The sequence below is a fragment of the Phyllostomus hastatus genome, unplaced genomic scaffold (assembly GCF_019186645.2).
Source record: "Phyllostomus hastatus isolate PE091 unplaced genomic scaffold, TTU_PhHast_1.1 phas_contig_152, whole genome shotgun sequence".
Lineage (NCBI taxonomy): Eukaryota > Metazoa > Chordata > Mammalia > Chiroptera > Phyllostomidae > Phyllostomus > Phyllostomus hastatus.
In genome coordinates, this window is record NW_025333622.1 from 6,307,719 (window position 1) to 6,321,679 (window position 13,961).

Here is a 13,961-nt window from a genome sequence, read left to right on the forward strand (position 1 = left end):
TGCAGCTGCTTTTAAGGGACACCTCCACTCTCATAGTCTGCTGCATGAAGCACAAGCAAATGTCAGGCAACTAGCTTCTTTCTAATATCTCATTACTGACATTTCTCTTTAGCCTGAAACTGCAGTCCAAGTTTCTCATTTCCTCCAAATTTAAAAAGCTTGTTTTTTCTTGACATTTTATCCTGTCCCAGGATAATTCTATTCATTCACCCTTTCCCCAAGGGGAAAATGGGGAATATATACAGGTGCTGGACAATGACCACCTTAAGGTCATCGCTTCTCACTCACCTCCCATAAGAGACTAATAATGCTCAGTTGCTTTCTAAATTAATAATTATTTATATCTAACTTTGTGTCTTTACCCCTAGGCCCTGATTGTTTTCTGATTTTATTAGAATATCCTTTGTTTGAGGTTATCCCCACCAAGAGTCCTAAATCTGAAATCAATTCAATGAAAACCACCAGAGTTATCATTCTGGCACCCCTTTCCCTAAGCCCAGCGGGTGCCCTTCATCCCTCCACACAAAAGGTTATCAGAGAGCTTCACCAGCAGCTGCCTTTACCATCAGTCATTTTCTCTTCCTCATCCACTCCCCACCTGCTTTCTCTCTTCCACTCACGTTAAGCTACCTCTCTTTTGTCCACTTCTCTCATACTTCTCTGTGCTGCTAATATAGCTCTCTCTGTTCTAAACAAGTACCATCTTCTCAACCAGGATTTGTTAAAAGCCATCCTCATGGACAGTGAAAATTGTCACCAGGCCAAGACATGGGGAAGATATTCAGGAGGCAGACTTACTCTCTTCTATTCAGCGCATTAAGTTCTCCTGCGCTAAGAAGGAGTGGGGTGAAAACAGGGCCAGCTTCATAGGTTTGCATCTGATGCTTCATTTGGTTTAGTGTTCTGTCTTCTTCCTAAAATTCTTGAAAACTTTTTTCTGTGTGAAGTCCAATGGGACACCTGGGCATTTCAGTGAGCTGAGGTGAGCCACACACTATGCCTGCCTACTGTTCACTGCCACCCCACTCGCATAAAGCACTCACAGTGCCCCAGGAGCACAGAATTCCTGTGGATCTACAAAGTTGGGGAGTTCAGCTACACTGACAGCAAGTACAAGGTAAGTTACATCTATGGCTGCGTAAGTAAAGGTGCTGACCCCACCTCGGAGCCACACTTTCCACTCTACCCAGAACTGGCTCCAAAAGCAAAACGGAAGGCAGTGGCCGTCTAAGTAACCCAAATAACCTAGAAATCCTACCATGTTTTCTGTTACTCCTAGTACTTCCCTGTACTAGCCAACCACTTGCCTGAAAATTTTGACATAGAAACACAGATAAAATAGTAGTTCCTTTTCCTGTCGGTCCTTCTTTTTCATCAGTGAGTAAAAGGTAAAGTATTGTTAGATGTGGCATATTAAGAAACATAAAGAGTTGAGTTAGTTTTTTTTATTTTAAGATTTTATTTATTTTTAGAGAGAGAGGAAGGGAGAGACAAAGAAAGGGAGAAACATCAATGTGCGGTTGCCTCTCGAGCACCCCTCAGTGGGGACCTGGCCTGCAACACAGGCATGTGCCCTGACCAGGAATGGAACCGGTGACCCTCTGGTCCACAGGCCAGTACTCAGTCCACTGAGCCACACCAGCCAGGGCTCAGTTGAGTTAGTTGTATGCAGCACTTCCACTGTTTTGTTAGGGGCAAAATACACATGTATGTATGAACCACCAAACATGAAATGCACAATTTTGGTGAGTCCACATATCAGCAAAATGCTTTCACATTTGCATTTAAACTTGGCATTGCACGTCATAAAGATGAACGGTGAAATCAATGTGGTAAGTTTAAATGTCAATGTGTCTTTACTTAGAACTTCATTAAATGGCAAATTTAAAACATTATGAAAGAGGCAGCAAAAGGAAGGAAGAAGCTTCATAGTTTGATACCTTTAACTATATCTTTTTTTCCTCTATTTGAACAAAAAGCCCCATATTTTCTTTTTGTATGGGGTCATGGAACTTATGTAGCCACCCCCCAGTGAACAATGAAAAGAGATCGAGTGGGACAGAGGCTGGGCTGGAAGAGGTCAGGGCTGGACCACAGCCTAGTAGGATGCAAACGTGTCTAAATGGTTTTTTTTGACACCAGAATCCCACATTGAAACACATCCAGTGTGTCCTATCTCATTCAGAGTTAAAACCAAAATTTTCACTATGGTTCTATCCCACCAATACCTCTCTGCCTATCTCTCCAAGCTCATCTCCCACCACTCATCAGCTTTCACAGCTCCAGCAAGGTTACACTACACACATTCTCCCACCTAACAGACATTCTTCCACCCCGAGACTTTGCACATACCATTGTTAGGCAGGATAGATAGTAAACCAAAGCAGGGAGGAGAGAGACATATCTCACTGGTCAATTCAGCAGTCCTGAGCCCAGTCTGATAAGATTGCCAGGAGTTCTGAACATCATAAGCAAAGATAGCATGAGAGCAGGGGAGTCCTTGAGACTCTGTGGTGGGAACAGGAGCCTCTGTAGAAATTTCACTGACTGAGATGGAAAGCCTTTACTAGCTGAGAAAAAAAGACTTTGTAACTGTATATGAATCTTAAGGTCTGGAAGGGGGAGATATAGGGGTACCTAGAAGCTGGCTAAAGTATATACCTCCTGGAGTCCAGTAGACTGGGCGCTCAGATTCGCTGGATGCTCACTTTCAGCTTTTTGCTCAAGTGTCTAGACAAACTTACAGCTTCATTTTCCAATACACATGAAGCACTCAGATTAGCTGAATACCCGCTTACAGCCTTTTGCTCAAGTGTATTTCATAAATAAACTTGCTACCTCATTTCCACTATACGTGTTGTCTCTCACCTGAATTCTTCCCCTGTAGGCAGTGTAAGAACCTAGGAGGGGAGCCCCTGGCTTGAGTCTCCCCAGTAACTCCATCACTTTCTCTAGAACACTTTACTCCCAGGATACCTGGAGCACCCACTCTCTCACATCCTCAGGCATCTCATCAAATGTCACTGGGCAATCTTGGTCCCCGCTGGAATGTAAGCTTCATGAAGGTAGAGACTTTTCGTCAGTTTCATTCACTCCTGTGTATTCAAACTTAAACAATATAAATATGTTGAATGAATGAAGCTAATATACTTCCTAAAGTCTGAAGTCAGTTAGAGATAAGAAAAGCTTATTTAATATGGAGGCATAAAGCTGGATGAGCTTTGATATTACAAAATAATCTCTAAGTTGAATCCACAAATGTTGTCTGACTCCAAAGTCAGGAAGCATTCTGTTTACCAAAAGCCACCCAGCTAAGGCGCCAAAGGGCCTGGGGCTCAGAGAGGGGAAATGGACTCTGCATTTAATGAGCTGGGCAACCATAAGAAATAACTAGAGCCCATTAGAGCTTTGAGTCTCTTAGCTATAAAATGAACATGATTTAACAATACCTGCCCTCCTTATCTCACAGGTTTTTGCCTCTAACAAATGAGATAATAAACATAAACAAGATGAAATGTTAAAGAAATGCTAGGGAATTGTATCTGCCCCGCTAGTTAAGGAAACAGGGGAAAACAGGGGGGCCTGGTAGTGGGGATAGCAGGGCTGCTGGGCCATTTAGCTACAACTGGTATTTTGAGAGCCTGGAATGAAAGAAGCGATGCAAAGCAGCAGATGCTGGGTCCTTGTTGATCTTTCACAGGGTGACCCCCGTACATCTCTCATTTGACATGAATGTCACTGAGCCCAATTAGGATTAGCCTTTCACATAACATTCAAATTCCTGGACTTCCGAGAACGGCCATATAAGGGAGGAACAGACAGTGCAGATAAGAGGAGAGGAATGGAGAGGTGAAAGGTTACAGAAAAAAAATGGAGATTTTTACATTCCCCACACAAAGGACAAGCTGCTTCAACAAATCCTGTAATTCTGGAAAATATTTAACTAGAGAATATTTATTTATCCAAGTTGTTGGGTTCTTCTCTTTCCCAGCATTACTGCGTGGGTGGGTTTTTCTTTTTATTTTTACTTCCGGACCTTATTTTTGTTTTGTTAATTTGTTTTGTTTGTATTTGTTTCAACTTATATTTATTTGTTAAATGTTTCATTTCCTTTTGTTGCACTCACTATGCGAGCTGAGCTCTATACTCAGATCCGAAGTCACTTCTCGTCTCCCAATTTAGCCGGCTTCAACACAGCGCAGAACTCTTCAGGGTCAGGTTCTCGCCTCCAGGAGAACATATTTTTAAAACTCATTTTCATGCTAACGATGCTCCTGCAAAGATGGTGAGGCATAGAAAATCAAATTGTGCGTGACTTTTAATCAGGACACTGAAGCATTTTTTAAGCACCCTTAGATACTTTAAATAAATCTTCTTGGTAATTTCAGGGCTCCAGATTTCTTATGCAGAACATGTTTAAAATAAAAATAAAAATGCTTTGACATCTACCAAAGAGGGGAAGTAGGAGTGGCTGTCAGAAGTGGGCAGCCTGACAGTGCTCCTAATGAGGGAAACCCTGCACTCTATTTTTAAGTCAACCTGTGTAATTTAGGAGAGAAGTCACCACGTCTCCTGATAAAGCTTTTGGGGGCTGCTGAAGGATAAGTTTGCAGTGCTGAAAATGGCATTGCCACCCACACTGAGAAAACTGAGTCTTGAGATTCTGCCTTTTTGCAGTTCAAAAAAAAATAAGATGTGCATTTCCTGAGTAAAGGGAGGCAGCTTTTAAGAGAAAACACAAAAGTCCCCAAGTCTTCAAAGATTGCTGCGAACACTGCCATTTTGGTGTTGGTAAAAAGCAAGAGAAGTGATTGATGTTGCGTTTGAGCAACATGGAGAAAATGAGTGGTGGTTCATAAATACAAGTGGTTGTTTAAGTAATTCCAGTGAGCAACATGGAGCAAATATGACAGAGTTTGAACAGTGGGACCTCCAATACTCCAATACCTGGTCCTCAGAGAAATGGTGAGGATGCAGATTTTGTCTGACAGGCAGGAGTGCAAAATGATTCAGCAGAAAGAACATGGACTCCCAGCTCCCAACTGTCTAGTGGAATGCATAATCTTAGTTATTTAATATCTCTGAGCCTTGGTTTTCCTCTTCTATAAAATGGATTTGATGACACTGTACCTTGCAAGGTCACTGTGAGAATTAAATAACACAGAATAAGTGGCACTTAACGAGACCACAGTAAAGGGCACACACCCTAAGCATTGGCCAGACTTTGAATTCTTGAAAGGGTGGTATGAGCAACCAGAAGGGGTTTTCAGTGGGGGTGGGGGAGGGGAACCACTCATAATCTTCTCAGTAGTCAAATAAATGGCCCAGCTGCCTCCTCCAGCTTCTGGTTGACCAATGCCTGGTCCTGACTGAAGCTTTGACTAAGAGGTCAGCACCCTATTCCCCAATCCTTCCCTCCCACTCCCCCCCACCCCCACCCCCAACACACACTCCGCAGGCCACAGCCAAGAGCACACACTGTGCCCGTGCCCAGCCCTGGGCAATCCTGACCCAGGTCCCACAAGGGCAGTTGTCTGTCTGAATGGAGCCTCTTATTAAAAATTAATTTCTGTCAAGCCCGATTACATATGAACACAGCCTCATTGTGATCACTACTGTGATTTCTGGAAACAAACATAGGCCCTACTGTTGCCAAAACCAAGGGGCAGTTTAGGACAATTCCTAGACTTGATCTATGAATAGGGAGACACAGCCAGCAGATTCCCTGAGGCTCACAGAGGCATTTGTTCCTAAGAGACTCTGATCTGCCCCACCCTCCTCCTCCGGCTCCTCCCTACCCCACCCCCATTTGCCCACTCCCTAAGGCAATGTGTAGAGATGGAAGAGCCTGATCCTTAGTGCAGATGGACACCAAATCCAGATTTTACCCAAAAGCATGCCTGCCCTTCGAGAGCTCAGGCTTCCCTCTGAAAATACAGAATGATTCTGATAACACTACTTTCTAACTCACAGTTGTTGTGGGAGGATTAAATGAGACAATATACAGGGCAAGCAAAAGTAGGTTCACAGTTGTTCCTATGGAAAGTAATACAATAACTGATAAATAATAATGCAAGAATAAACTGTTTCACATACAACTGTAAACTCCCTTTTGCCCACCCTATATACAAAGCACCTGGAACAGAGAGAGCAGGCCCTCAATAAATACCCATCCCATCTCCCACTACCACCCAGCACTGCATGTTCCTATACTGGAATATTGTCCTCTGTTGTGTGTCTTCTTAAGTTAGGGCACAAAATCAAGGGTTCTCATATTCTTGATAGGAACTGATCGAGTAGAACAGAGATCAGAGGTTAAAATACTCTAGACCAGATTTATATAGCCCACATATCTCCAGCAAAATGGGATTTTTCTTCCCTGCATTAATTGCTTCTTCTACTTTCATTTCGTAAGACCAAGGAGAAGTGAGAATTGGAGGTAGAAAATTCAGTGTGTCCTGCTCTTCTCCCTACTTTATACATCTTCAATATTTTTGCCACAACCAACTCTGACCTGGCATTGTATAATCTTCTGATGTGGAGAGAACCCGACTTCTAAAATGGGTGTTTCCCTGTTGACTGAGAAAGAATAAAAAGAGCAACAGTGTCCAGTGAAATGAGGGTGGCAAGTCGGAAAGCAGGCAAACGTGCAATAAGAATCAGATATAAAATATGAGGTCACTGACCCAGCCATCCACTTCCAGGAATTTATCCAAAGGAAACAATTAAGCAAACATAAACCAATGGTTTTTATTATGGTATTGCTGATCATAGGGAAAAATTATAAACTAGCTAATGTTCCTTAATAGGAAGTTGAACATATAAATTATTTTATTACATTCATATATTTGTATTCAATTTTATGAATGTAATAAGTGTAATGATTTTTAAAGATAAAATAAAGGTATACTTAGTCACATGGATAGTTCTCTGTAAGTTGGTAAATTTGAAAAAGCTGGTTAAAAAAATGTGAAAATAATTCTGTTTATGTAAAAATAGAAAAATTCTTACATATATTTATATAAGCATTTTAAAGCACAAAGTATGCTCTGTCAAACTTTGGTTATCTTTGATGGGAGAATTAGAAGAATACTTTAAAAAATATTTTATAAACTTAAGCATGGTTTAAATTTAGTAATTTGAGCCTATATATATTTATAATTACCCAAACAAAATAGAAATTTTTCTTTATTTTTTAAAGGGTGCTACAAGATTTAACTTTTCTCATATAGAAAATAAAAGAATTAAAAGGATGACCTAATAACAGAGTTTAAAAATAAACAATGCAAAAACTGTTAGACAAAAAATTTAACAATCAAGTCACAGATCTGAACATTCCTCCCTAGCAATTAACAGACTAGCTAGGCAAAATATCTATAAAAATATAGAAGATTTAAAGATCATCAAGTACCTTGAACCAGTTATTTATGAACATTGACCTGGCAACTACAGATTGCATATTCTCTTCAAGTGCAGGTGATATGTTCACCAAGATAAACCATGTGCTGGCTCATAAAACAAACATAGTAACTAAAGAAGTTAAAATTATACAGTGTGTTCTCTGACCACAGTGGAGTTAAATTAGAAATCAATTTTAAAAATATCTAGAAAAATCCCAAATGTTTTGAAATCAAGTAACACACTTCTAAATTAGCTATAGGTCCAAGAAGAATTTATAAAGAAAATAGAAAATATTTTGAGCTAAATAATAATGAAAATATAGCTTAAATACAACATATCAAACTTTGTGGGATGCAACTAAAGCAGTGCTTAGAGGGAAAATTATAGCTTTGAAGGTTTATATAACAAAAAAGAAAGGTATAAGATCCATTATCTAAATTTCCTACTTTAGAAGCTGGAAACAAGAAGAACAAAATAAATCCAAAGTAAGTAGATGGGAGGAAATAATTCAAATACCAGCAGAAATCAAGGACATGGTAAACAAACAACAGAGAAAATAATCATAATAAGAATGTTGGATATAGATCTTTAAGCCTACATTTTTCCAAGAAGTTTAATAATTCTAAGTGCTTTTAGGATATCGGATTCCCCAAGACTTTCTTTCTATCTCTGTTTGGGTGACACATGGTTCTATTTAGCAAACATTTCTTTATTTGCATGTTTCTCCCAGGCAAAAACTTATGTAAGACTTAGATTTCTTATACCCCTAGAGCATAAGCAAGTATGTATTACCTATCTAATGAAATTCAGTGACCAAGACCCTTACCAACACTTACATTATCAAGGATCTACAAAGTGTATGGCACTGTGTTTTATGAAGGCATATCATTAACATGCATAACACTTACGTTTGTTCATGCCTTCTCTAATGTTTATGGAGCATTTCACATGCACCAGGCACTCTTCTAGGTAATGGGTTAACAAGAGCACTCATAAGCTAGTTTTTATTACTCCCATTTTACAGTTGAGGAAACTGAGTTACAGAGAAGTTAAGTAGGCAGCTCAGGATCAGAGTATTGGCTGAGCAAAGATTTGGTACAAGTAACCCTGGAAGGGTTACTGTTATGGCTCTTTCACAGATAAGAAGACTGAGGTCAAGATTGCTAGAAGGACTTACTCAGGATCTGACAGTTACTGTGCTACATGCAGGGGTTTGTGCCAAGCATTTCACAGCTACCAGTCTCACGACAATCCTGAGGTTTACACTTCCCAACCACTAACATTGTTGCCACTGGGGGTTGCCTAGATCTTAGCCACAGCATGTTTATTAGTAGTAAAGCTGGGATATAGTCCCAGCTCACCCTGATTTCCAAGTCCAAGAAGTAGGTCCTGCAAAAGTTTTCTGGGTTATGAGTCCTGGGTGCTAAAGACAAAAGCGACTTTAGGAAAAAAGGAGAGATTTTATTTATTTAGGCTCATGTCAAGAACCTTGTTTTTCCCACCAAAATAAATCCCAGATGTACCTAAAATATAATTTTAAAAATCTTCAAAAATGCTGCCATTCCTCCAAATTAAGGAATGAGCTCCAAAATATATCGAAATCTCTATCCCTAAACCTCACTTTTTCACATCTCCTCCCTATAGGTTGATTTACCCACAGTCTTACCCAAGTCAAAAGACTGGCCTAACCCTAGTTTCCCTTGAAATACATGACTTGAGGCTACTTGAGCTTCCTCTGTCTTTTTGTGACCTTCTGATGACCTGGGAGTTCCACCCACTTTGATTGGGGGCTGTCCCGCCCCTCAATCTACACATCAGTGGGACTCAGTGTTCCTTTTGCTTGAATGGTTCTTCAGAGAACCTTACTCATTTAGCAACCCAACGACTTCCTTTCCTATTTCTCTGGCTTTACAGGTAATAACCCACCTCTCCTCCTCAGCAGGCAGGCTCTGGGGGGTGGGGAGAGGGGATGGTGATTGATTTACCATTCTCCTTATGTTTTGTTTGCCTGTTTTGATTGTTTTTCTTTCTCCTGTGGAATAAAAAGTCAAATTGTGTTTTCCTTTCACCATTTTATGACTTTAGATGTCAGCTAGTAATCCTTTGACTTCTCTTCCTACGTTAGCTTTTGTTTCTTAGTATAATTATAGGCCTCACTACCTCAGAGGATACTACTTCAGATGATGGGACTTTAAATTGGCCTATCCTTAGCCTGAAGAAATCATCCTGAAAAAGGCAGAACAATACAAGAATCATGCTACTAAATTAATATCACTGAAGCCCAAAATCTGAAAAGAAAATATTAAGAAAGAGATTTTTTTTAAAAAGAGGAAAAAAAGAACTGGAAAATGTTTGACTCAGCTGGCTTAAGGATACAGACTTCCTATCCGCCCACAGAGGGGTAAGGAAAAGGCCTTTGCCGAGAAGAATGACCACCAGCAGCAAAACCCTGCAGTTCTGAAATCCAACCACATGAAATACAAAGTGTATTTAGCATAAAGGAAGTAAACTGCACAGAAAATGTTGTGGTTGTGCAAAGAATTCTACAACTGCAATAAATTACAAAGAATGCATTTAACAAATTTTGTGACTAGCTTTCAAAAGCCTCTCACATCTCTCAATGGTCTCTAAAGTAAACACATCTCCCACACGGTGACACCTCTTTCTACAGAACTAAGTCCTCTGCTCTGAAATGATGTGACTTTCCACTTGGGGCAGCTTACAAATACTTTTCCCAAATGAGAGCACAACAGAATTCAACCTCATTTCCTCCATTGCTCAAAGAACGTGCCATGTTGGGCTGCACGTTAGTACGCATCAACCAGGAAATATTTAGTAAACAAATTTGTACTCCATTTATTCTGAGTTTACTTTAAGAAGCCACTTATCTCTTTTGGAAGGACTTCCCTTGCCAATCACCTTGTGGAAAAGGCTGGGAGAGACACTCCCTGAGGACGTGCAGAATCCTAGATCACCAGTTTGTATGGGAGAAATAATCAGCTAAACTATCTACATCTTAAGATCTTCCCTTTTCCTTCCAATGACAATCGTTCTTCTTAGAGCAACTGAAACACGTACACAGGTATACACAAATGGACAAGAGCATGGACACACATGCACGTACACACGCATTGCAAGGACTCTTCTGGTACATTCTTGGAAGCATGGCCATAATTTCTTCTGCAGTGATAGTTTATGCTAAAACACCAAAAGTAAGTAATAATTTTGAAGGGAAAAAAGTCTCTTAAAAGTCACATTGTTGAAAACTTCATTTAGCAAAGAGCACTGAGGCCCAGGTATAAATTCATTCCAAAGAATTTATACTCCCTGAGAATTTTGAGACAAGATTAGAGTATCTTCTTATCTGATCTCTCACAGTGGAAAGATCAAAGACTCTGAGGTCACATCAGCCTAGGTTCAAATTCCAGCTTCCACCATTTACCACCTTGGTGATCTTAGGTAAATTAATCTCTCTTTTCCCATCTGCAAAATGGAAATGACAAAAGTTAAAAGGATCCAAAATATACATACCACTATGAAGAGTTGTTTCTTTTTTTCCCCCTAAACTCCTGACCTGCCTAAAAGCTGAGCCTACCAAAAGAATTCAATTGCCATAAATTCCCTCCAGGAAATGTCAAAACTAGGGAAGTATGACTCCTATAACTGGAGAGAAGTCAGCACTACAATAAGAAATCACCTGAACAGACACTGTCACAAAACTATCACGTCTCCTAAAAACCCATTGATCTTTCCTAAAAGTCATTGTTTCCCCATAAAAACCTTTCTCTCCTCCCCTTCTCTTATTAAGATGGTATATAAGCCCTAATTTTAACCACCTACTTAGGTCATACTTTCCTGAGCACTCCAGCAAACATGTGTGAATAAAAGTTTGTCTTTTCTCTTACCAATCTGTCTTCTGTCACTGAATCTAAGAAGTTAGAGGACAAGTTTTTCCTCCCCAAAAGAGCAAACACGTATTAGTTACTTACAATGAACAAAGCACTGTTCTAAGAACACTATGTGTGTTAATTAATTAGTTTCCCACCATGTCTCTATGTTACTTCCATTTTAGAGATAAGAAAACAGAGGCACAGAGAGGTTAACCAATTTGCTTAAAGTCAGACAGCTAGTAAGTGGTGGTGTCAGGATTTGAACTTAACAATCTATTGCATTTATGAGAGTAATCTCTACCTCACAAGAATGAACCAAAAATTAGAGGAGATAATCTGCATGCAGCATCAGGCCTGGCACAAAGGAAGGGCTCAAACAATATAGATTGCATTTTTACTCTCAGAAAAATGTATCGATGTACTGCTGACGAAACGAGAGTGTTTCCCATCTCTCACCAAGGGCTAGGGTACAACAAGAAATTTCATCAGGGTGGAGGGTGTGGGGGTTTCTGAAAACAGACAAGGATGAAAGAGCCAGAGAATAAAAATTTGTCAGGATTGTCTAGCACCATGCAATGGACCTCAATAGTCCAGTGACTAAAAAGGTGTGGGCTTTCGTTTTGTTTTGTTTGTCTGATCAGAGTAGGAATATTGTCTCAACTCTGATATAAACTGGATGAGGCATGCCACAAACTCCCACTGTTCCCACGGGCACCAGCAGTCTGGCAATGAGGGAATCAGAGAACCTGATTCCCCCGACCCCATCCTGGGAAGGGAACGGCCAGTGGAATGAGCAATGTCCACATCACTGCAGAGAGTATAAAACAGATGTTAAGAACCTGGGCTTTAAAGTCACACAGATCTGTGATCAAATACTGGTTTTACCAGAACTTACTTGGGAAAACTACAGCAACCTTAATTTAAATCTTAGGGATTTCTATTTTCTCATTTGAATGATAGAGATTTATTATAAAACCTACCTCACAGGATACTCAGGCTAGCCTCGCGTTAATAGGTCAATGTGTGTTCTTGGGTAAATTTATAAATTGGCTTTGTGACTCATCAGCCACTTGAAGAAAATCTTGCAGAGATCCTTTCCTTCTACCCCCACCCCCAAAACAAACAAATAAGCAAACAAAAGAAAACATTCTCGAGTTTCTCTAAAGTCTTGTAGTACTTTTTCTGGATGTCTATTGTAGAAATAGGTGGCATTACTTTCCATGTGCCAGCCAAAGTGCTAAGCACTTTACATGCATTTTCATGTAATCCTGATAAGAACACTATGAAGTAAGTAATATTAGCTCCATTTTTTCACAGATGAGAAGAGGAAAATTTTAATGAGGTTAAGTAACTGGTATAAAGTTACACAGGTAGCTGGTGATGAACCTGATATTTGAACCTGCAAGAGTCTAAAGCCATAGCCTATGTTCTTAACTTTAGGCTGTTTTTCACGTTATACCTTATAATGATTTATGCTCATTATCAATTTCATTTCAAGATTAAAAGGTCAAGATTGGTATATCAGTTATATTTTTATGGCACCTAGAATATTCTTTGAACACAACAGCTTGCCTATTATTGAATGAATGAATGAATGAATGAATGAATAATTCTGTACCATAATTCCACTCTTCAGAACCTTGTCAATTATAATTTATTTGCAATAAGTGCTTTATATCAATTATCTCCTTCTGTGCTCACACCAACTTCATTAGCTAAGGGTTACTATTCCCATTGTGCAGATGAGGAAACCAAAGCTCAGAGAGATTAATAACTTGCCTAAGGTCACATGGCTAATAAATTACAAAGCTCTATTTCCTTCTGGGAAGACTGAACCCTCTTGAGTTTGTAACCATCATTCCACAGCTGAGAACCAGATCTGCACTGAAATGGCATTCTCAAAGTACAGATACATTCTATGGCCCACTCAGCCAGCATCCTTTTTTAAAATTTTTTAACTCTTAATGGTTTTTGCCAAGGAGTTAGAATGGCAGTTAAAATGTGAAACTTTGTCTAGAAATCAGTGGCAATTTCAAAATTCCTTTTTAAGAAGGGTTTAGAAATAGCAATTTCCTTGGAATTGAGGTGGGGGAAAGAGGGGCACAAAGATCTTTTTCTTTTTGGAAATTATCATAAAACTACATTTTCCCAGGAGGCTCAGTAATTTTTAGTCAGATCATATTATCTGCAGATTTCTGGTGGATATGATAGGGATACTTTAAAGGGACTGGGTGTTCATAAATCTGTACATGAACCAGTCTTGCCTGCCATTTGCCAAAGAGATTTAAACATCAATACAGTGAAATCTCATATTTATAAATAACAGCAAGATTTTCTGGCAATTGAAATACCAACCTGACAAGAATACACGTCGAGAAGATCTCCCAGAGCTGTGTGAGTGGGCAGGGGACCTGTATGCTCAGTGGAGACAGCGATACATAATGCCCACAGGGACAGAGAGCCCACCTTGTTCCCAGGAGCCCACGGCGTCTGAGTGCAGACGTGATCCAGGAAGAGGATGATGGCATCATCGCAGACCATTCCCTGAAGAAGTCGGTCCAAAGTATTGTGGCCGTCACAAAAGCAAGCACCATCAGGAAGGATGTTAAAAAACAAAATAGAAAGCACAATCTCATGAATGCTCAAACACACGCACACACAGCGACACCG

General features: G+C 39.9%; 1 long non-coding RNA gene across 1 annotated transcript; it reads right to left on the reverse strand.

Moving 5' to 3' along the window:
* Positions 1 to 3,934: 3,934 nt before the first annotated feature.
* Positions 3,935 to 13,961, reverse strand: LOC123813535. The gene is made up of 2 exons (XR_006784764.1): positions 13,647 to 13,961; positions 3,935 to 4,274 (listed from the first exon to the last, which is right to left on the reverse strand). It is a non-coding gene; the product is annotated as an uncharacterized LOC123813535 (long non-coding RNA).